Raw genomic sequence first — 6,000 nt, 5'->3', positions numbered from 1 at the left:
ATCCTCCTCCACATCAGCAGCAGGAGCCACAGAAGTATCAACAGCAGCACCAGCAGTTTGGCTAGGCTGAACAGGGACACGACTCGCTCGGCGGAGGGCTGTTTCCCGACGTGGAGGTAGTCATTGTTGTTGTTGTTGTTGTTGTTGTTGTTGTTGTTGTTGTTGTTGTTGTTGTTGTTGTTGTTGTTGCAGAGGTGCGGTAGGTGCAGTCGGTGGTGGAAGACGCGCAAGCAGTTCATTAAATCTGGTATCGAGCTTTGTTTCGAACGTCTTCTCAAGGCCAGTGATCTTCTCCATGGCCTCTTCACAATTGTTCGGCACATCTTGGACCTGTTGAGTCATTATTTGCTGAAACTTATCATGAACCTCCTTGTTCGTTATGTTCTCCAGTCAATCTCGTCGGCTTGTGATCCTGGCATGGTTAGCAGCAATAGAAACACACAAAAAATATGATCCTATAGACTACTAACAAGTGGTGGTGGTGGTGGGTGTCACAAATCCGTCAAGCAAATCTAAAATTCTTACCAGTTCTTACCCAGCAGCAGGCGGTGATCGGCAACCGATGTAGTCAAAACTCTCAAATCTTGGATAGAGCGATTACCAGGGAGAGTCAAACGCACGATGTAGATGTATGTGGAGCTGGGAAGGCTTATAATATGGTAGCAAAAAGGGTCAGCAATAATCAATTCAGAGATGCAAAGTTGAATAAACGCTCAACGACGGTACTGTGCTGGTCCTAGGCTAGACCGTACTAGAGACGCGAGCTTAGAACACTAACAAAATCACGGCGCTGCACGTAAACAAGGAAGGAGCACACTCTGATTTTTTTTCTTTTTTCACTTTTTTTTGCAAATTTTTTCCTCTTTTTTTTGCTCCGCAACAATTTTTTTTCGAAAAAGTCTACAAATGTCCTAAAAACTGCCTAGCTAGAATTTTTTTTCCTTCTGCGGATGGCTCAGAAGTTGGGGAGTCCTACTCTGTCACGACTCGGAGTATCGCGTGATCTGGAAATCGAGAGCAAAGCAATAATTACTGGACTCGGACTAGGAATGGTGGCGGAGATGAATCTGGTGGAAACTCGGACTGGTGGCGGATATTTGCAGGGCAATGGAACACGGACTGGTGGCGAATCTGTGATGGAGGTGGACTCGATTAGCGTGATGGCGGTGGATATGTGGTATATGGTAGCGGCGATGACGATGGTGGTATATGACTGTGGTGATGACGATGGTGGTATATGGCAGCGGTGATGATGATGGTGGTATATGGCAACGGTGATGACAATGGTGGTATATGGCAGCGGTGATGACGATGGTGCGGCAGCGGCGTGACAACTTGTGAACAGAACTCGAAACTCTAAAGTACTAGACGCTAGGACCAACAACTTGACACGACGATGCAATCGCAAATTCAACAAAGCAAATACAGAAAAGATTATGCAAAGGCTCACATTGGGTCGGATAAGATGAGCTAACCCTAATATATTTTTTTGGCTTTTTCGTGGACTACAGGTATGAAGAACAGACTCGATCTAAACTACAAAAAACTGTAAAATCTCGCCGAGCAACCGGGAAATCTGATACCACTTGATAGCGGCAAAGGTGTCCTGTCTTTCGATGAGATGGCGGCTATCGTTTTGGAGGATGTCGACTTTGACGATCCGACTACGAACGTGCAAGGACGTCGCGCCTTAGCAATCGCTAAACCAACTTCGAGAGGTTATTGACCACGCCGGAGCACGATCAACCTGACCACAAAGGTCTGTTTCCTGCAGGCAAACAAAGAACAAGCAAGAAACTAAGATTGCAATCTGGATATTGCGAATATAAGAGGAAAGCTTTATTGATCAAGGTGGGGTTCTGTGACGCCTTTGTCTGGTCGTTGAACACAAACGAAGTACGCGAAGTTGCGGCTATGGCGAACTTTTAATCTAAACAAAACCCAGAGTCTAAACGATGCCCTAGGGGCTGTATATATGGAGGAAGAGGGGGGAATTTCGTGGCCCTTGGAGGAGGGGTCCGAAACCCAGCCTAACTCTTGTTTCCCCACACATACGGACTCTAAAAACAGCCTATATTGAAGTATTTCGAAATTATATGGGCCTGGCCCAAAATAAGGTGACGCAGCACCTAGAATAGCCTCTGGATGAAAATTATGAAGTGGCATCTTGTATCTTTCGTCCAAGGCTTCATGCACTCATTATGGTGGCTTCAAAGTCCTGAAATCATCACTTGAAACTCTGTTCTTTTCTCCCTTGCGCATGCCATCAACTCCATGCTTGTTCTTGCTCCAATGTTCATCCTTCTCCAAGCTAGGCCCTTCATTTGTAAGCAAAACAAATGTATCCAATTTAGGCAGCATCATATTCTCATGAACATTAGAATCATTACCAAGAAACAAAAGTACCTGGTAATTTAATTGGCGTGCACGAGCTCTAGTAATCGGTCCAGTATGTATAGTAGCAGGGGTTGTGGGTGTAACAATGGTATTGATGTCCTCATCACAAAGGACGGTAACCTCGATGACACCATATGATACGGGGTTGCCCAATCTTCACGGAGGATCTGCTCTATGTTGCAAATCAACGCCACCTGAAGGGTACGAAGGAAACCCTCGATCCCAACGAACAACGCTGTCGGGTAAAGGATAACTAGTGCAACCTGACGAGACCGAAGCTAACTATTGCAAATGCAACAACCAGTGACAAGTATTCGCCCAACCACACTCTTAGTTCGAATCCACGCAACCACGCACGAAGTTGGAAGCACGAACTGGTCGCCGCCTCAACGGCTGCTGTTGTAAAATCACAAAGTGAGTTTACCCTCTCACAAGGCAAGATTACAAGAGCTAAGGAGGAAGTGAACTCTCCAACAATATTCTGGTTGCACTTAGCTAACCTATGCTGAAATCAAATTGCCAAAGAGTTGTGGCCGAAGTGGGGGAAGGGGTATTTATACTAGGAACAACCCTCCCAGTTTAGGTGTGAAACCAGGCCAAAAGAGGGGCTCAAATTCATGCTCACCAGCTGGTCAAGGGAGCAAACTCATGGAGCCTCGCGCAGCAATTAATGCCCTGGACAGCTTGCATTGGAACTCTCATATCCATTGACTCAGGACTCCAAATGATGCACCATTTGATTTTCCTGAAAATAGACTTCATATGCTCTCCATTTTTTACTCCCACACATGCTGGATGCTCATATATTTGCGTTGCATGATTCAGCAAGTTCTGGGACGAATTCTGGAACTACACATGCAACAATAGAGTGTTGAGATGGCTTGCTATTCTTCCTTGCAGTGTAACTAGTTGTCCTTATCACCAAAACAAGGCTTTCATCAGAGTTGAAACTTGTTCTCTTCAAACTTGTTTTATGGGCTCCAAAACTTGTTTCTTCATGTGCTGAATGTTGTTAGTTGTCCTCAACATTATACCTAAGTAAAATCAACACACGAGATTTAGGCAGTATAAAATTCTCATGGTCATTTGAATTATGATAAGCTAGGAGCGCATTCACCTCTTGTGCTATTTGTTTGGCACGGCTCCTTGTCATGGGACCCAAATAGATCTTCTTTGTAGAAGCTTCACTTGATGGCTGAGATTTATCATCAGGAGAAGATGATAAACGAGGTGAACCGGGATGTCCTCATCATCCTCCCCCTCTTCAAAAGGAGTCGTCCTCGACTCTTGACCCTCTTGATCGAAGCATGGAGACAAATCAACAACGTTGAATGTTGGACTCACAGCATAGTCTTCAGGAAGCTCGATCTTGTAAGCATTGTCATTGATCTTGGCCAAGACTTTGAATGGTCCATCTCCATGAGGCATTAGCTTGGATTTGCGCTTCTCTGGGAACCGATCTTTGCGCAAATGTATCCAAACCAGATCTCCGGGCTCAAAAGTCACCTTCTTGCGATTTTTGTTTGCCTTAGCAGCATAGTACTTGGACTTCCTTTCTATCTCTTCTCTGGTCTTCTCATGAATCTTCTTCACATATGCAGCATGCTTTGAAGCCTCCATGTTACATCTCTCTTGCAATGGAAGTGGCAGCAAGTCAATTGGTGCAAGTGGTTTGAATCCATATACCACCTCAAACGGGCACATGTTTGTGGTAGAGTGAACTGCCCGATTGTAAGCAAACTCCACGTGCGGCAAACACTCTTCCCACTCCTTCAAATTCTTCTCGATCATTGTACGCAGCAAGGCTGAGAGTGTGCGGTTCACTACCTCTGTTTGCCCATCAGTTTGGGGGTGACACGTTGTTGAAAACAGCAACTTGGTTCCTAATTTTACCCACAATGTTTTCCAAAAGTAGCTCATGAACTTCACATCTCGATCTGAAACAATAGTCCTTGGCATTCCATGCAAGCGAACAACTTCCCTGAAAAACAAATCAGCAACATGTGAAGCATCGTCGTTCTTGTGGCACGGAATGAAGTGTGCCATTTTTTAGAACCTATCAACCACAACAAAAACTGAATCCCTCCCCCTCTTAGTCCTAGGCAGTCCTAAAACAAAATCCATGCTAATATCTTCCCAAGGAGCATTTGGAACAGGTAGGGGAGTATATAAACCATGGGGGTTTAGTTTAGACTTAGCTTTGTGGCATATGATGCATCGCTGCACAAATCTCTCAACGTCCTTCCTCATCTTTGGCCAATAAAAGTGATCGGCCAACAGCTCATAAGTCTTCTCACGACCAAAGTGTCCCATTAATCCTCCTGCATGTGATTCCTGCAACAACAAACTCCTAATCGACGGATCTGGAACACACAACTTGTTAGCCCTAAAAAGGAACCCATCATGCACATGGTATTTATCCCAACCTTTCCCATCTTTACATTTTGCATATGGTTCTGAAAATATATGATCAGTGCAATACAGTTCTTTTAAGCTCTCAAGTCCTGCTACCTTCACTTCTAATTGTGTTAAAAGAACATGCCTATGGGACAAAGCATCAGCAACCATGTTTTCCTTTCCTTTCTTATACTTCACAACATATGGGAAAGTTTCAATGAATTCTACCCATTTAGCATGCCTACGATTCAGTTTAGCTTGGCCTTTCAAATGTTTCAAGGCCTCATGATCAGAATGTACAATAAACTCTTTTGGCCATAAGTAGTGTTGCCAGTTTCAAGCACTCTAACCAAGGCATACAACTCTTTATCATAAACAGAATAATTCAGTTGTGCACCACTCAGCTTCTCACTAAAATATGCTATTGGTTTTCATTCTTGCATTAACACACCTCCAATACCTATTCCACTAGCATCACATTCTATCTCAAAAGTTTTAGTGAAATCAGGTAGAATCAGCAAAGGTGCTTCAGTTAATTGTTTCTTAAGCTCAATAAATGCTTCTTCTTGTGGTGCGCCCCATTTAAAGGGAATTCCTTTCTTTGTCAATTCATTCAAAGGTGCAGCAATTGTACTAAAATATTTCACAAACCTCCGGTAACAACCAACAAGGCCATGAAAACTTCTCACCTGGCTTACATTCATTGGAGTTGGCCAATTCTTGATTGCTTCCACCTTAGATTCATCCACTTCAATTCCCTGTCCTGAAATGACATAGCCAAGAAAAACAACCTTGTTTGTGCAAAAGGAGCACTTCTCAACGTTAACATATAGTTTTTCTGTCCCTAGCACATTCAGCACTTGTTTTAGATGTTCAATATGTTCCTCAATGGATTTGCTATAGATTAGGATGTCATCAAAGTACACAACAACAAATTTGCAAATGTAAGCTCTCAAAACATGGTTCATCAATCTCATGAATGTACTTGGTGCATTAGTTAATCCAAAAGGCATGACTAACCACTCATACAACCCAAATTTTGTTTTGAAAGCAGTTTTCCATTCATCTCCTTCTTTCATCCTAATCTGATGGTATCCACTCCTCAAATCAATTTTAGAGAAAACAGTAGAGCCACTCAATTCATCAAGCATATCATCTAACCTAGGAATAGGATGACGATACCTAATAGTTATAATATTGATAGGC

This window comes from Aegilops tauschii, chromosome 1 (assembly GCF_002575655.3).
Source record: "Aegilops tauschii subsp. strangulata cultivar AL8/78 chromosome 1, Aet v6.0, whole genome shotgun sequence".
Classification (NCBI taxonomy): domain Eukaryota; kingdom Viridiplantae; phylum Streptophyta; class Magnoliopsida; order Poales; family Poaceae; genus Aegilops; species Aegilops tauschii.
This window is presented reverse-complemented; position numbering follows the sequence as displayed.